We start from the raw sequence: 18,723 nt of genomic DNA on the forward strand, positions 1-18,723 counted from the left end.
GTGTTTAGGAAGGATAGGCAGGAGGAAAGAGGGGGTGGCGTAGCTCTGCTGATTAAGGACAGCATCAAGGTGGTAGCAAGGGATGATATCGGAGCCAAAGAGCAGAAAGTGGAATCGTTGTGGGTGGAGATTAGGAACAGCAAAGGGAGGAAGACGCTGGTGGGTGTCGTCTATAGGCCCCCGAATAATGATCTGGAGGTGGGGCGGGCTGTTAACGCGCAAATAAGTGCGGCGTGCAGGAATGGGACGGCAGTAGTTATGGGGGATTTCAATCTGCATATTGATTGGTCGACCCATGTTGGACGAGGTGGGCTCGAGGAGGAGTTCTTGGAATGCTGCCGGGATAGTTTCCTGGAACAGTGTGTGTTGGAGCCGACGAGGGAGCGAGCTATCTTGGATCTGGTGCTATGTAATGAGGCGGGTAGAATTAGGGACCTTGAGGTGAAGGATCCTCTTGGAGAGAGTGATCATTGTATGGTGGAGTTTCTGTTGCAGATGGAGGAGGAGAAAGTGGGTTCCCGGACACGTGTCCTTTGTTTGAATAGAGGGGAGTATGGTAGGATGAGAGAAGAATTGGCGAATGTGGACTGGGGGAGCGCGTTGGAAGGTAGGTCTGCTGAGGAGCAGTGGAGGATCTTTAAGGAGATCTTTCTTGGTGCTCAGCAGAAATTTATTCCGATGGTTAAAAAGGACAGTAGGAAGAGAGGTAATAAGCCGTGGATAACGAAGGAGGTGAAGGAAAGTGTTAAATTAAAAGCGGAGGAATTTAGAGTAGCTAAGAGCAGTGGGCGAGAAGAGGATTGGGAAAGGTTTAAATGTCAACAAAGATTGACAAAAAAGTTGATAAAGGAGGGTAGAAGAAGCTATGAAGCTGGGCTAGCGCTTAATATAAAAAAGGATAGCAAGAGTTTTTATAAATATATAAAAAGGAAGAGGCTGGCTAGGGTGAACGTTGGTCCTTTAGAGGATGAGAAAGGGGACCTAGTGGTAGGGGATGGGGATATGGCTAAGGTCTTGAATAACTTTTTTGTTTCTGTCTTCACGGAGGAGGACGTGAATAATTTGCCGGGTGTTAGCGATGGAAAGGTGGTAGGACTGGAGGGTCTTAATGACATTACTGTTACTAGAGAGGTGGTGCGCGACAGACTGGAGGGGCTGATTGTGGACAAGTCCCCAGGACCGGATGGAATGCATCCGAGGGTTCTGAAAGAAATGGCGGAGGTGATAGTGGATGCCTTGGTGGTTATTTTCCAGACGTCGCTGGATTCCGGGGAAGTGCCGGAGGATTGGAAAACGGCTAATGTTACGCCGTTGTTTAAGAAGGGTGCCAGGCAAAAGGCGGGGAATTACAGGCCGGTTAGTTTAACGTCTGTGGTAGGTAAAATGTTAGAATCCGTCATTAAGGAGGAAATTGCGAGGCATCTTGAAGGGAATTGCTTGATAGGGCAGACGCAACACGGTTTCATTAAAGGGAAGTCGTGTCTGACAAATTTACTGGAGTTCTATGAGGATGTGTCTAGGGCGGTGGATAGAGGAGAGCCGGTGGATGTGGTCTTTCTGGATTTTCAGAAGGCGTTTGATAAGGTACCTCACAAGAGGTTACTGCAGAAGGTCAGAGGACATGGAGTTGGGGGTAGGGTGTTAGCGTGGATAGAGGATTGGTTGTCAAATAGGAGGCAGAGAGTGGGGGTCAATGGGTGCTATTCGGATTGGCGGTTGGTGACTAGTGGGGTGCCCCAGGGGTCGGTGCTGGGGCCTCAGCTATTTACCATTTATATAGATGATCTGGAGGAGGGAACCGAGTGTAGGGTGTCGAAATTTGCTGATGACACCAAGATTGGGGGAAAGGCAAATTGTGCGGAGGGTGTGGAGAGTCTGCAGAAGGATCTAGATAGGCTGGGCGAATGGGCCAGGAAATGGCAAATGGAATTTAATGTTGGCAAGTGTGAGGTGGTCCACTTTGGTAGGAAGAATGGTAGGAAGGACTATTACTTACGTGGCGAAAAACTGCAGCAGGCGACGGTGCAGAGGGACCTCGGGGTCCTTGTGCATGAGTCGCAAAAACCCAGCCTGCAAGTGCAGCAGGTGGTCAGGAAGGCGAATGGGATGCTGGCCTTCATAGCGAGGGGGATTGAATATAAAAGTAGGGAGGTCTTGCTGCAGCTGTATAGGGCATTGGTGAGGCCGCAGCTGGAGTACTGTGTGCAGTTTTGGGCGCCGCACCTGCGCAAGGATATTTTGGCCCTGGAGGGAGTGCAGAGGAGGTTTACTAGGCTGATACCGGAGTTGAGGGGGTTGAGCTATGAGGAGAGGCTGAATAAACTAGGCTTGTACTCGTTAGAGTTTAGAAGAATGAGGGGAGATCTCATTGAGACGTATAAGATGATGAATGGGATGGATAGGATAGAGGTGGAAAGACTCTTCCCGCTCAAAAAAGACAGTAGGACTAGGGGGCACAGCCTCAAGATAAAGGGGGGGCGGTTCAGAACGGAGTTGAGGAGGAACTTCTTCACTCAAAGGGTGGTGAATCTCTGGAATTCTCTGCCCGTTGAAGTGGTGGAGGCTGCCTCGCTAAATATTTTTAAGAAGCGGGTTGATGGGTTTTTGATAAGAGAGGGGATTAAGGGTTATGGGGAGAGGGCGGGAAAGTGGAACTGAGCCACGACAGATCAGCCATGATCTTATTGAATGGCGGGGCAGGCTCGAAGGGCCAGATGGCCTACTCCTGCTCCTATTTCTTATGTTCTTATGTTCTTATGTTCTTAAGGAACTTGGGGAAATAAGTAGTGATATCTTGAGGAATGTATAATAGAGAAAATGGTACTGGAAGTCTTGAAGTGCATCAAGATAAATAAATCCCCAGGACCTGATGAAGTGTAACCCAGGACACTGTGGGAGGCGAGGGAGGAAATTATGGGTCCCCTAGCAGAATATTTGAATCATCGATAGTCACAGGTGTGGTGCCTGAAGATTGGAGAGCGGCAAATGTTGTGCTTTTGTTTAAAAAGGGCTGCAGGGAGAAGTCCGGAACTACAGGCCAGTGAACCTTATACCTGTGGTGGATAAGTTGTTGGAAGATATTTTGAGAGACAGGATCTACAGGCATTTAGAGGTGCAAGGACTGATTACGGACAGTCAGCATGGCTTTGAGAGTGGAAAATCATGTCTCACAAATTTGATTGAGTTTTTGAATGGGTAACCAAGAAGGTAGATGAGGGCAATGCAATTGATGTTGTCTACATGGACTTTAGCAAGGCCTTTGACAAGGTACCATATGGTAGGTTGTTGCATAACGTTAAATCTCATGGGATCTAGGGTGAGGCATCTAAATGGATACAAAATTGGCTTGATGACAGAAGCAGAGGGTGATTGTAGAGGGTTGTTTTTCAAACTGGAGGCTGTGATTAGCAGTGTGCCTCAGGCATCAGTGCTGGGTCCACTGATATTTGTCATTTATATTAATGATTTTGATGAGAATATAGGAGGCATGGTTAATAAGCTTGCAGATGACACCAAGATTGGTAGCATAATGGACAGTGAAGAAAGTTTTCTCCGATTGCAATGGGATCATGATCAGTTGGGCCAGTGGGCTGACAAATGGCAGCTGGAGTTTAATTTAGATAAATGTGAGGTGATGCATTTTGTAGATTGAACCATGGCAGGACTTACTCAGTTAATGGTAGGGTGTTGGGGAGAATTACAGAGCAAAGAGATCTATGGGTACATGTTCATAGCTCCTTGAAAATGGGGTCACAGGTGAACAGAGTGATGAAGAGGGCATTCAGCATGCTTGGTTTCATTGGTCAGAACATTGAATACAGAAGTTGGGATGTCTTGTTGAAGTTGTACAAGACATTGGTAAGGCTACACTTGGAATACTGTGTACAGTTCTGGTCACCCTATTGTAGAAAGGATATTATTAAACTAGAAAGAATGCAGAAAAGATTTACTAGTTTGCTATTGGGACTTGATGGCATGAGTTATAAGGAAAGGCTGGATAGCTCTGGAGCATAGAAAGCTGAGGGTGATCTTATAGCGATCTATAAAATAATGAGTGGTACAGATCAGCCAGATGGTTTTTTTCCAAAGATAGGGGAGTCTAAAACTAGTGGACACAGGTTTACGATGGAGGGGAGAGATACAAAAGTGTCCAGCGGGGCAATTTTTTCATGCAGAGGGTAGTGAGTGTCTGGAACAAGCTGCCAGAAGTCATAGTAGAGGCCGGTATAATTTTGTCTTTTAAAAAGCATTTGGACAGTTACATGAGTAAGATGTGTGTAAGGGATATGGGCCAAATGTGGACAATTGGGATTCGCTTAGGGGTTTGGAAAAAAAAGGGCGGCATGGACAAGTTGGGCTGAAGGACCTGTTTCCATGCTGTAAACCTCTATGACTTTATACAAGATTATGAAGGGAATAGAGAAGATAGAAGCAGGGAAGTTGTTTCCACTGGCAGGTGAAACTAGAATTAGGGGGCGTGGCCTCAGAATAAGGGATTGAGTTGAGGCAGAACTTTTTCACCCAAAAGGTTATGAATCTGTGGAATTCCCTGCCCAGTGAAGCAGTTGAGGCTACCTCATTGAATGTTTTTAAGGCAAGGATAGATAAATTTTTGAACAGTAAAGGAATTAAGGGCTGTGGTGAGCAGGTGGGTAAGTGGAGCTGAGTCCACAAAAAGATCAGTCATGATCCTACTGAATGGCGGAGCAGGCTCGAGGGGTTAGATTGCCTACTCCTGCTCCTGATTCTTATGTTCTTATGCAATACATATTTTCGTTCTTAATCCCGGATCTTTTTCCCAGTAAATACTTGAGAATGACAACCTTAGAATGGAGGATCGCAGAATTCCATATGGATTGACTCTCCAAATGATTATTTAAATAGAAAATAAATACGTGACGTGACATGACCTCACCTTTAAGTTGTCTTTCATTATTTCCTGGGCAAACGATATTCATGGAAATTGAGGTGAAATTGACTCAGTTCTTGCTAATAATGTCAGCCAGTTATCTGCTGAGGGCAATGGGTGACTAAATTGAAATATAACAACATAAAGAATACCTCAGGAATAAAACTCTTAAGACCTTTTTTTCTCTTTGTATAAAACTCGTGACGGTTGTGAAAAAAATAAAATCAAAACCTGCAGCCTGAGGTGGCATGGTGGCACAGTGGTTAACACTGCTGCCTCACAGCACTAGGGACCTGGGTTCGATTCCCGGCTTGGGTCACTGTCTGTGTGGAGTTTGCACGTTCTTCCCATGTCTGTGTAAACAATACATTTTGAAGAGAGATAGAGAAACTGATCAAATGAGGGAAAAGGAAATGAGGAGAGTAGGGCTGAATATTTAAATTTTTAAAAGTTTATTTATTATTGTCACAAGTAGGCTTACATTAACACTGCAATGAAGTTACTGTGAAAATCCCCTAGTCGCTACCCTCTGACACCTATTCAGGTACACTGAGGGAGAATTTAGCATGGCCAATGCACCTAACCAACACATCTTTCAGACTGTGGGAGGAAACCGGAGGAAACCCACGCAGACACGGATAGACTCTCCACAGGCAATGACACAAACCGGGATTCGAACCTGGGTCCCTGACGCTATGAAGCACAGTGTTAAGCACTATGCCACTGTGCCGCCCACCACCCAGTTTCCCATCCAACCCACCACAGGAATTGTAGCATGCAGGGCATGGATCTTGTAAAGGCCTATTGACCTAGGGCAGGATTTTCTGGTCTTGGGGTCAGAAAACCCCACTTTTGATGTCAAATTTGTTTTAAATTTAAAAAGCTTTTAAGAGCTGATCACCTGATTTTTTTCTGGTGATGTCATTAGGGTGTTGCTGTTTTACTTTCAATTTGTACTCTATGCAGTGCAGAGAACATCTTTCAATAAAACCTGTTGCGCATTTTTGCTTTTTGTTTAAAACCCACAGCCCCAAACACAGTTAGGACATTATAAGGTTAGATCGGAAAAGAGATGAACACATAAGCAATTGTGTTTTGTTCCACATGGGCACCGGTAACTCACCATTATTAAATAGTCATTAGAAAGAACGGACTGAATTTAGTTCCTAATAGCTGCTCTGTTTAAAATCCTTTTGTAGTTATTTAATAAGCCAATTATGTTAGAATAGCCCCTTTTTACTTTCCCATCAAACATACTTCCTGGGGCTGCAAGGTGATTTGAAATTAAAAGAAAATGTTTAGATGAGAATAAGACATATGACCTGCCGTCACTTCAGATTTCACTGTGGCATCTCTAATTAATTATTAGTTTTAGAGTTCATCCATTTAACAAGTGACTGCGTTTTCATTGAGGGAAATAAATATTACTGCAACATCCTGCACTCAGCAACTGACCAGGGGTTATTCTCTTGTATTGCTGAAAAAGAACATTACCGAAATATACAACCCTTTGCATGTCTTAATAAGCTCTGTTCTGCACTCAAATTCACCTTTGAGAAGGTATTAGTTGAGAAATCCGCTGAGGGTTCTCTACCACAGTCCACCGCAAGCCTGAATTCACTGATCAGTACACATGTTGCGATTCCCATGGTTCACACACTATAGCTACAGATCCACATGCCACACAGGCGGCATGGCGGCACAGTGGTTCGCACTGCTGCCTCACAGTCCCAGGGACCTGGGTTCAATTCCTGGCTTGGACCACTATCTGTGTGGAGTCTTCTTGTTCTCCCCGTGTCTGCATGGGTTTCCTCCAGGTGCTGCAGTTTCGTCCCACAGTCCAAAAGATGAGATGGCTAGGTGGATTAGTAATGCTACATTCTCCCTCAGTGTATCGGAACGGGTGCCAGAGTGTGGCGACTTGGAGATTTTCACAGTAATTTCATTGTCGTGTTAGTATAAGCCTACTTGTGACACTAATAAATAAACTAAACATTCAAGCTCTGTATTGCCAAATAACTCTTCTGTGAAACCAACTTTCAGCAGAAAACTGGCAAAGGCAGTGAATAGGGGAATCCCAAGGGGATTGCATTCACTGACATTACCAATCCCACCCAGCCTGACCTCCCCAGAAGTTGAGGAGAATTATGTGACAATTTCTTTGAAAGACCCATGCCCAGGTGTGATCATATCGACTGCTGGAGAGTGGCATGCTGGCAGGAGGGGGGGAACAACTGACATCCCCAGAAGCAAGAGTTAAGCCTTAAGCCATTTAGAAATGTTTAAATATATTCAAATTGATAGTGAAAAGCAAAATCCCGCGGATGTTGGAATCTGAATTGTCCATTGTCAGCGAGCTCTAGCGAAGGGTCACCTGGACTCGAAACATTGGCTCTATTCACTTCCCACAGATGCTGTCAGACCTGCTGTGACTTTCCAGCATTTTCTTCAAATTGGTCATCATGAGGGTCATGCTCATGCTGGGTGCAATCCTAATTACGTTATCAGTGTGTGGCGGAGGGTGGGGGTGCTAAATCCTGTTACGGCCCTCTTCCAAAAGTTTGCGGCCGTACCACGATTCCACCCCTGGGAAACAGACTCTGGAAACCAACCCCCTCCCCCACCTCCTGTTATTTTCTTAAATCCTTCTGAAATGTAACTTTATAAAGCCAGTGAGACTTTTTGTGATCCAATGACCAGTAGGTCAGTGGCACAATGCTTCTTACATTGCCAGGGACCTGGGTTTGATTCCCGGCTTAGGTCACTATCTTATGCAGAGTCTGCATGTGCTCCCCATGTCTGCATGGGTTTCCTCCAGGTGCTTCAGTTTCCTTCCACTGTCAGAAAGACATGCTGGTTAGGTTGCATTGGCCATGCTAAATTCTCCCTCAGTGTTGGTGAGCCTCTCGTTTGCAGTAATAAAAGATAATGCAAGTCCCGTTTCTTCACAAACTCACTTTATTCTCTTAGTAAGAAGTCTCACAACACCAGGTCAGAGTTCAACAGGTTTATTTGGTAGCATAAGCTTTCACAGCACTGCTCCTTCATCAGTTGAGTGCACTCAGTCTGTGGAAAGAGCGACACTCCAAAAGTTTGTGCTACCAAATAAACCTGTTGGACTTTAACCTGCAGTTGTGAGACCTCTTACCATGTCCATCCCAATCTAACACCAGCATCTCCACACTTATTCTCTTATACAACTCCACATACACACTCCCAACTCCCAGTGCCATCTGCAAATCCCTTCATATATCCCGGTGAGTACTATTAAACAATTAACATACAAATTAGGTCTAACGTGGAAGATTGCTGTGAACCCATTCCTAATAAGTGTACTTGAACAGGCACCGGAGTGTGGCAGCTAGGAGATTTGCACAGTAACTTGATTGCAGTATTAATATAAGCCTACTTGCGACACTAATGAATTAAAAACTAAGCTGTTGCATTCTCAAACATTCATCTCAAGGGAGCCAGTTAATTCATGAATTATTTCACGAAGAGGAAACTTACAACTTGATTCCACAAAAATGTCTTTTCTTTATCTCGCCAAAGAAGAAATTTTCTGACCAAAAGCTTTGTGTTTAATGTGGAATTATGAATCTGAGAACAATTATTACTTCAGGCTATAGTCATTTCCAATGTGGAAATGATAGAAATAATTGATGGAACAACAGGCCAGAAAGATATACTCTGCAATTCTGATTAATTTAATATCATTGGTTATAGAGGATGAACCTTTCAAATGTTTGCTGGCCTTCAAGCAAAACCATTCTTGCGAGAGATTGTTATTTAAATTGCCCAATTTTCAAACTGATTGTAGTTCAATTGTCTGATAGCAAATGAAATTCATCTTTCATTTCCCCAGAATAAAGGTCCAGCAAACCTTCATTTTAACTAATTGGTTTTTGGGGCAAGTTGCTATAACTATTTAAGAAAGATAATGGCCGTGATTCTCTCCAAAAAAATTCTAAGTGTTGAATTTGTGGGAAAACTAGTGTAAATCGTACTGTTTTTTTCAATGTGACTTCAGACAAGAATCTCCCACACTCTGTGCAGTGCAGAAGTCACAATTGGGAATATCATTAAAAGCTCGGGGGGGCGGGGTCTATTCAGGCCAGAGGCTGATAGTTCCAGACCTCTGCACGTGCGCAGTGGCCCCAGAAGAAATTAGTGCGGTGTGATGGGAGAATCGCCCCCAGCAACTTATCTTGAGAATTTAGAGTGCAGGAACATTTCAGTTCCACAATTTCAAGAGATTTATGTTTAGTTATGGAATATTTAACTGTTAATCCATTGATTTTGAAATGCTTCATAAAGCAGTAATATGAAAGCAAGTGTGCTCTTACTCTTCTGTGAGCTATGTTTACATTTACGATAACGCACTTATTGAAAATTATTGTGATGTGTCAGATTGCCCATCAGTTGTTAATTATAAAATGCATGCATAATTGTACACTTAGGGGTATGAAAAAAGATTTACTTGCAAGGGAAGAAGCTGTACTTCAGTAAAAGCCATTCAGCTATAGTTCTAACCCTGCAATACACAGTTTGCAGATCAATGCACTTGTCCAGGTAAGACTTGCTTGGGCCAATCCACTTGAAATATGCGCGCCTACGTGGGATTAAAAGGAGTGATGTGTCCAAGGAAGGTATTATAGTTCCACAGAAATATACAATCTCTACAGTGCAGAAGGGGACTATTTGGCCCACTGCACCGACTCGATCGGACTCTCCAGCAGACCATCTTACAGGCCCACCCCATTTCCTGCCCCATCCCTGTCATCCCAAATATTACCGTGCTAATCCCCCTAACCTGCATATCTTGGGACAGTAAGGGGCAATTTACCATGGCTAATCTACCTAACCTGCACATCTATGGAGTATGGGAGGAAACTGAAGGACCTAGAGGAAACCCAAGCAGACATGGGGAGAATGTGCAAATCCACACAGACACTCACCCAAGGCCAGAATTAAATCCGGATCCCTGGTGCTGTGTGGCAGTAGTTCTAACCACTGTATCACCGTGCTGCCCACAGTGTTTGTGAGTCACCCTAAATGCTGCATTTCCAATGACAAGTGCTTCATAAGTAGGCACTTCCTCTCGGATGGAGGGAGGAATCTGGAGAGAAACTTAAAAGAAATTTACCCAAACAGGATGTGATTTTTACGCAGGATATATAGGGTTCCGTGTACACACAAAGTAGGCTTTATATCCCCCCCAATCCCTGTAGTTGGCTGTTCTTGTCTTTGACCTGAATGAGCGAAAGAGTGATTAGAAAGTAATGCACGTTGCATCACATGACTATAGCTTTAGAGCACCATGTGCCCATTGGTGGACATATAAACACACTGCCTCGTGTTCATCAGAAGCTCCCTTGTGTTGATCCATTATGCCAGTAACACTCTAGGGGTTCCATTCCCGTCTCACCATCAGCAGTAGGCCAGCGCAGCGCCAGAGTCCCTTCCTTCAACAGTGTCAGTGTCACTAGGGAAGAAGCCGCAAGCTGTCATTTGATGCTTATTGTGACTTGTGCAGGTATAAATGTTCATTACTAGTCAACTGTCAAAGACAAGCAAAACACTTATTCTGCTCGCAGCCCGGCTGTGAATGATGGTGCCAGACGAATGCAGTAATCAATTCTGACAGCCCAGGGTCCCTCACAGAAGAGCTGATATGCCACTGACAGGTAATATTGCTGCTGGGCTATTTCCAATGACTCAATGACCATGTCCTTTCTACAAACCTCCCATTTATAGGAAGATAGAAAATAGGAGCAGGAGGAGGCCATTCGGCCCTTGTGAGCCGTATCTGCCATTCATTATAATCATGGCTGATCAGTCCTGATCCTGCCTCCTCCCCATATCCTTTGATCCCCTTCAACTCAAGTGCTATATCTAACTGCACCTTGAAAACATTCAGTGTTTTGGCCTCAACTACTTTCTGGGTGAAGATGTTTCTCCTCCCCTCTGTCCTAAATGGTCTACCCTGTATCCTCAGGCTCTGAACCCTGGTTCTCATGCCGAGTCATATGTAAGGTAGTCACCTTGCCGGTTATTAATCCTCTTGCAGCACTGAAATCATGTTTTAGGGAAGAGTCCGTGGATGTTGTCTTCCTGTCGGCGATCTGTGTCAGGCTTGCTATGCCTCTGGACAAGCTACCTCTCCCCTTCCCAGGGGAACAGGCCCTTCCTCCTTGTCCAAATGGCCTGGAGGAGAACCTACACGGAGACTGGGATGACTGGGCTACCGAGGGATCATCCTTCAGCCATTCCATGAAGTTCCTTGTTCTTCAGCTCTCCTGTGCCGGCGATTCTGTTTGACAGCTCTTTAAATATAGCACCAATCCTCCCAGCAGAGTGATCTCACACCACCCACACTGCCTGAGTGAATGGCTCCTCCACCTCCCAACAGCTAATTGGTTAGCTGCAACATAATCATGACTGGTAACCATGTCTGCCTCCACCCACATAGCAACGGCTCCTGCTTCTGGTTCTGGCCTCAGGCCTTCCTGCACCCCAGAAGTGAAGGTGAAGTCCCATGCCTGTCCTCAATTATCCACTTTAAATGGACACGTGACGAAGCAGGGGGCATTGAGGAAATGCCCGACAATAAATCCATGCGTGAGTTAACAATCGCTGTTTATTTTTCTTTGGCCAAAGTTGTAGAACTGAGCGAAAAAGACTCCCAATGACTGAGGATTTGTAATAATGTGGCATGATCACACTTGTGAATGGCTTCACGCAGGGCATGTAATATGATGCATGAAACTGTGATCCCACTCCAACTCACTCAAAACAAAAGTCATTTTGTGTTCTTTAATGTCACTTGGAAGAACTGAACATGTTAAGGGGCAAAACTTTTTTGGCTGAATTATAGTTAGAATTTGCAATTGTTCTATTTTAAATTGAGTAAAATCTTAAGCAATTCAGCCTCAAGATACTTAGGATGTTTAAAGTATCATTTTTGAGATGTGGGCGTCATCGCAGGCCAGGTTTCCCTTGAGAAGATGGTGTTGAGCCTCTATCCTGAGTCTCTGATGTCCATGGGATGGAAGTATTTCCACAGTGCTATTGGAAAGGGCTTTAATGATTTTGATTCGCTGATGATGAAGGAACACCGCTGGATGTTGAAATTCAGGATTGTACAAGCAAATCTATTTTGTTTTATTTTGTGACTGACCATAGCTTAAATGTCCACTTCTGATGTGGTGCAGTGCATGGGCAGCAAATGTCCTCATCTTATTTGCTTCACAGTTTCCCCATTTAGGAACACTTAAGGAAATCCGTCCCTTAATTTGCTCAAGAATTCAACCTGAATTTAAACCTTGACAAATCACATTACACCTTCAACTATGTGATAAGGGATGACTCCTGGTGCACAAAGTCCAAAAATAAAACAATTGCATTGCAAATTCTAACTATAATTTAACCAAAAATGTTCGGCTCCTTGACATGCTCAGTTCTTCCAAGTGACAGAGACACTGATAGAATTTTACAGCCCCGCTTGTCCCGAAACAGTAAAATCCAGCCCGAGGTCAACGGACCTTCCTATTGTTCGCCCCTCGCCCGCTCTGATTTCTGTGGCAGGCAGGGTGGTAAAATTCCGGCCAATACTGTCATTAAATGACATAATCTAGGTTGAAATCAAAATGGTGATCAGTGAAAGGCATTTCAACAGCTGCCCGATAGCAGGAAGGGAAGATGTTCACTTAGATACCTTGGTGAGTTGCTGCAATGCACCCAATCAGTGGGGCATCCTACAGCAAATGTAAGCCAGCAACAGAGGACGTATTTGTAGCGGGTGGATGAGATGTTCTGCTTTTCCCTGGACAGTGTAAAGCGTTTGGTATTGTTGCAACTGCATCAGGTCACGAAAATGAAGAGTATTTCATCGGACTGCTGACTTGTGCCTTGTTGTGCAGTCAGGGGGTAAAAAAGAGAATTTATTATAAATCTGTGGAGGAAATGCAGAGGTGGGCTAAGAATCAGCTTCAGTGTTGCATTATTCAACTCTCTCCCTTTTATCTCAATCTCATGGGTTCCGTCCTATTGCATCTGTTAGTTCACTGGAGCTGCTTAAAGGACTGAAAGGCATCACATATTTATAAGTGAATGTTAAAACTATTGCCCAGCGCTTGTCTGTGCTCACTAACTGCATCCTGGAAATGTCAATGGTAACTTCAAAGGAGTGACGTAAAGATATGTAAATAATGAAACATTCAAATGGTTGAATCCATTTGGGAGCCGCGTGAGCGATTCACTGGTGATACTTCAGTGCTGACCAATACAGATCCTCTTCTGCATTTTATCACCTTCCTTTCTGATTAGGAGAGACTAGAATCCACCTATTGAAAATGCACAGAGAGCATACAGAGGTTATAATGATGAACTGACCCCACTGATTTTGAGGGGATCAACTTCCCCTTTTAGTTGAGTGATCAATCGAAGGGGGCAGGGGAACAGATAAAACACGAGCTGTATTTCTGCCGGGATTATGGAATTGCTTCTTCCTATGGGTTTCAGTGAGAGTCTGGGTTCAGATAGTTTGATTTTCAGCACCGCTGACCGTAGTCAGAGTGAGAAATGGGATCTGCTTTTATCCCTTCAGCCTTTTTCCATTGCGGAGATTCTTCATCGATTAAAAATGGAGAATTGATGGTCCACCAGAAAGATGCTATTTTGAAACAAGCATTGCATCCAAAGATGTAGCTAGTTCTTGGGGGGGAAAAAACCCATTATGATTCTGAAGGTGTGCCACCTTTCTGCTTGTCCTTAGCGGGTTGGACTTGAAAGTTTTCCAGGGCTTTGTACACCAGTAGTAATCCACTTATACTTCGATGTGTAATGTGATTTGTCGAGGCTTATGTTCAGGTTAAATTCTTGAGCTACTTCAGGGACAGATTTCCTTAAGTGCTCCTACACTAGGATATTGTGAAGAAAAGAAGACCTGAGGACATCTGCTGCGCCGCGCGCTGAGCCACAGCAGGAGTGGACATGAAGCTATGGTCAGTCGCAAAAGAAAATAAAAAAGCTTTGCTCCATAAGAAGATTTTTGGCTGTTCTAATATTGTACATCCCTGGATACCTGATTTATTCCTTCACTAGTTTTATCAAGCATAAGCGAGACAGGATTGTGGAAAATGGCCCAATATGTCCAGATATGTGGGGGAAAGGTTGATTGGTCACACTAAATTGACCCTAATATCAGGGGATTAGCAGGGCAAATATGTGGGGTTATGGAAATAGGGCCTGGGTGGGATTGTTCTCGGTGCAGACTCGATGGACCAAATGGCCTCCTTCAGTACTGTAGGGATTCTATGATTCAATGTTGCCACATGGCTCTACCCTATTCCATCCATATTTGAAATAATGGAAATTTTGCAGCAAAGCAGGAAAAATCTAGGATGAATGATCTAATGATTGATGGTTGAAAATTTGTTTTAGTTCATATGGTGACCTTTGGAGTATTGTAAGCAATTTTGGGCTCTGTACCTAAGAAAGGATGTGCTGGCCTTGGAGAGGGTCCGGAGGGAGTTGAAGGGAATGATCCCAGGAATGAAAAGCTTGATGTATGAGAAGTGTTTGAGGACTCTGGGTCTGTACTCGATGGAGTTTAGAAGGATGAGGGGGATCACATTGACACTTACAGAATATTGAAAGGCCTGGATAGAGTGGGTGTGGGGAGAATGTTTCCATTAGTAGGGGAGACTCAGATTCAAGGGCACTGCCTCAGAGTAAAGAAACGACCCTTTAGAACTGAGATGAGGAGGAATTTCTTCAGCCAGAGAGTGGTGAATCTGTGGACGCCAGGTCATTAAATGTATTTAAGACAGAGATAGATAGGCACTTGATTGGTTAGGGGGAAAAGGTGGGAGAATAGGATTGAGAAACATATCAGCCATGATTGAATGGTAGAGTAGACTCGATGGGCCGAGTGGTCTAATTCTGCTCCTCTATTGTATGGTCTTATGCTTTACATCTGCATATCTAATCAGATAACCCAATTTATAAATCCAAATCCAATTTAAAATATCTGATACCAGGTTTAAATTGCTAAAGGTTATACTTTATTTTAATTAAATTCCATTCTTATCTGGATCACTAGACACGGGCCACAATAAGGTGTAACACATCTGGATTGTTCAGACATTGTTCAGCTTGGTTTGCTTTTGAAAGATGGGGACTTGGTGATAATGTCACTGGGCTAGAAATCCAGAGGCCCAAGCTCAAGCACTGGAGACATGAGTTCAAACTGCACCAAGGGAGCTGATGGAATTTAAATTCAATGAATAAAATCTGGAATACAAAGCTACTCTCAGTAATGGATGTCCATGAAACTCTCACTGTAAAGACCCATCTACTTCACTAATGTCCTTTAGGGGAAAATATTTTCCATCCTGCCTGGCCTAGCTTGGCTTCGTCTACATGTGACTCCAGACCCACAGCAGTGTTGTTGACTCTGAACTGCCTTCTGACATGGCCCAGCAAACCATTCAGTTCAAGGGGCAATTAGGGACGGCTAACAAATGCTGGCTTTGCTACATCCCACAAAAATAATACAGCACAGAAAGAGGCCCTTTGGCCCATCATCTCTGTGCCAGCCATCAAACACCTATCTATTCTAATCCCATTGCCTAGCATGTGATCTGTAGCCTTGTATGCTGTGGTATTTCAAGTGCTCATCTTAATACTTAAATGTTGTCTCTCTCCCATCCTTCCTGGCAGTGAGTTCCAGATTCTCACCATCCTCTGGGTGAAAAGTTCTTCCTCAAAACCCCTTTAAATCTCCTGCCCCTTACCTTAAACCCATGCCCCCTAGCTATTGACCTATCTACTAGGAGAAAGTTCCCATCTACCCTTCCATACCCCTCATAACTTTGTACACCTCGATGATGACCCCCCCCCCTCAACCTTTTCTGCTTTAAGGAAAACAACCCCAGCCTAGCCTCTCTCTCTTCTAAATCAGTCATGTACACTGCAAGTGTAAAGGTCCCAGCACTGATCCTGCGGTACATCACTGGGCACAGGCATCCAGTAACAAAAATAACCTTCAGCCATCACCCTCTGCCCCCTGCACAAAGCCAATTCTGGATCCAGTTTGCCAATTTACCCTGGACCTCTTGGACTCTTACATTCTTGATCAGCCTCCCATTTGCTACCTTGTCAAAAGCCTTACTGAAGTCCATGTAAACTACACCAACTGCATTGCCCTCATCTACACACCTAGTCACCTCCTCAAAAAATTCAATGAAATTTGTTACACATGATCTCCCCTGACAAAGCCATGCTGGCTATCTTTGATTAATCCTTGCGTCTCCCACTGGAGATTAATTCTGTCCTTCAGAATCTCTTTCAATAACATCCCCACCAGTGATGTTAGACTCACTGGCCTGTAATTTCCTGTTTTGTTCCCGATTTCCCTTCTGGAATAATAGTACCATGTTAGCTGTCTTCCAGTCCTCTGGCGCATAAGGACGGCCTCAACCGGGATCTTGGGTTCATGTCACACTATTTGTAACCCCCATGACTTGCCTGGGCTTGCAACACCTCACCTACTGTCCTGTCTGGAGATAATACACATCTCTTTAACCTATGCTTAATGCTATCTCCACTCACATTGTCTGCACCTTTAAGACTTGATTAGCTGTGAAGACTTACAATCTAATCAGTATTCTGTAAACTGAGTGAGTGCCTTTATATGGCCTGTCAGAACTCCCCACTTAACTGACGAAGGGGCAGAGCCCTGAAAGCTAGTGGCGTTTGCTACCAAATAAACCTGTTGAACTTTAACCTGGTGTTGTAAGACTTCTTACTGTGTTTACCCCAGTCCAACGCTGGCATCTCCACATCATGACTGCTGCTGTGGCCAGGGAGGATTTGAAGGTAAGCATCAGAGCCGCTGCAATCTCTTCCCGCACTTCACACAGAATAAAGAGAAAAGATATCGTCTGTAACGGGCTAATCTGCTGGGTCCAGGACCGTCCTTTCATTAGTACTGGAGGACAATATAGAAACAAGCGACTTGCATTCGCACGAGTGCCTTTCATGATCTCAGAATGACCAAAAAGTGCCTTGTGGCTGATGAAGTACATTTGAAGTGTAATCCCTGAAATTAAAATCAATTCAAATTATAAGGCTACACAACAATGTGGAAGTTGTGGCTGATTGAAAGATTGCAAGGATGGCTTGAGTTCTGATGGCTTAAACTGCAGCTGTACATGACTCCATACAGAAGAGTAACCTTAAGCACCACTCTCTCCCGGTTTCCCCCAACAAAAGGCAAAAAAAAATCACAAGGCAGTATTGTTGCCTTGTGTTAATTAATTATTCATGGTATTAACTTGAGCAGAGGTTGACACAATCTTGTCCCAGTTGTGTTTGAAGCCTGACATTCTTCTGACTTCAGTAGGTACCTATTGTTCAATTTCCTCCTCCTCGTTGTCACCATCACTACATCAGTCAATCTTACAGTTAGAACTCTGTCCCTCCATACGAGTATCCACAGAGGTAAGGCTGTCAGGTTTAATCATATGTAATGGGATTCTGCCGTGAGGTGCACTTAATACAAAAACCTTGTCATTCCCTTGCTGAATTATTGATAGCGTGAAGTTTAGCAGAGGATGTGTTTGAGTTGTGGCTGAGACAGGTGCAAGTGCAGTAAAGGCTGGGTTTCCAGCCTATTCCCATATCATGGCTAGCATGCCTTGCACATCTCATTTGATGCATCAAACTGACTCCTGGACCATATTGTAAGATCTGAATAATATATATCAAACTTTTTTACTTACTAAATTGTTTCCCTTCAAAATGCTTCAGTTGATGAAAACCCTAGTACTTTATAGATATAAGTTTAAGTTTATTTATTAGTGTCACATGCAGGCTTACATTAACGTTGCAATGGAGTTACTGTGAAAATCCCCTCGACATCTAAACAAGCCTGTGAAGAAGATAAACCAAGGCTTTTGGATCAAACAATCTTACCTTTTAAATGGCACATCACCCACATATTGCATCACACTGATTGGCTGGATGAGTTTTGGATTTAACTCACCTCAACTTGTTCTGCTGCCCTGGACAAAGTGAAATAGCTTGTCACGTTCTGTGGGTGGGATTCTCTGTCCGCATTTGCCTCAAAACCAGAGAACCCCACCTGAGATCAATGGACCTTTGACTGTAACATTCTGCAACCTCTCATTTCCTTCTCAATGAATATTATGCTTTGTTTGTATAGCACACAGGAAACAATACTTTTCACTGTATCCTAATACATGTGACAATAATAAATCCAACAAAATCAGTCTTTACATGGATTCCTTTACCCCCTCCCCGCGTGGCAATTCCCATGGTGGGCGGGATGGGAGAATTCTGGCATACGTTTTTCTAATCCCTTTAGTGATTCTGTCACACCTCAACCTTTTCTTTTCCAGGGAGAATATGCCCAGTCTTGTAATTATAATATCTTACAGTTCTGTGCCTTTCTTGTAATAACGTAGAATAAATCAGGGTATCGAGTATAGGAGTTGGGACACTATGTTACAGTTGTAATAAATTAAATTAATAAATTAATTATTAATTAATAAATAAATTATTAAGTTACTAAATTAATAATAAACATAAATTGTGACCAAAACTGTACACAATACTCCTGGTGCGGCCTCACCAATGACTTACATAACTGTAACATAGTGTCCCAACTTCTATACTCGATACCCCGATTTATTCTACGTTATTACAAGAAAGGCATAGAACTGTAAAATATTATAGTTTAATTCTGCTGGTTTATTGCCAGCATTGTAATGTGTCAGCAGTATAAT

General features: G+C 43.7%; 1 protein-coding gene across 9 annotated transcripts in view; it reads left to right on the forward strand.

Annotated features, from left to right (window-relative positions):
• atp2b2 (ATPase plasma membrane Ca2+ transporting 2) overlaps positions 1-18,723 on the forward strand; it is an 830,803-nt gene that overhangs the window by 710,571 nt on the left and 101,509 nt on the right. The window lies entirely within an intron of this gene.

The sequence above is a fragment of the Carcharhinus amblyrhynchos genome, chromosome 3 (assembly GCF_965287045.1).
Source record: "Carcharhinus amblyrhynchos chromosome 3, sCarAmb.v2.hapA, whole genome shotgun sequence".
Lineage (NCBI taxonomy): Eukaryota > Metazoa > Chordata > Chondrichthyes > Carcharhiniformes > Carcharhinidae > Carcharhinus > Carcharhinus amblyrhynchos.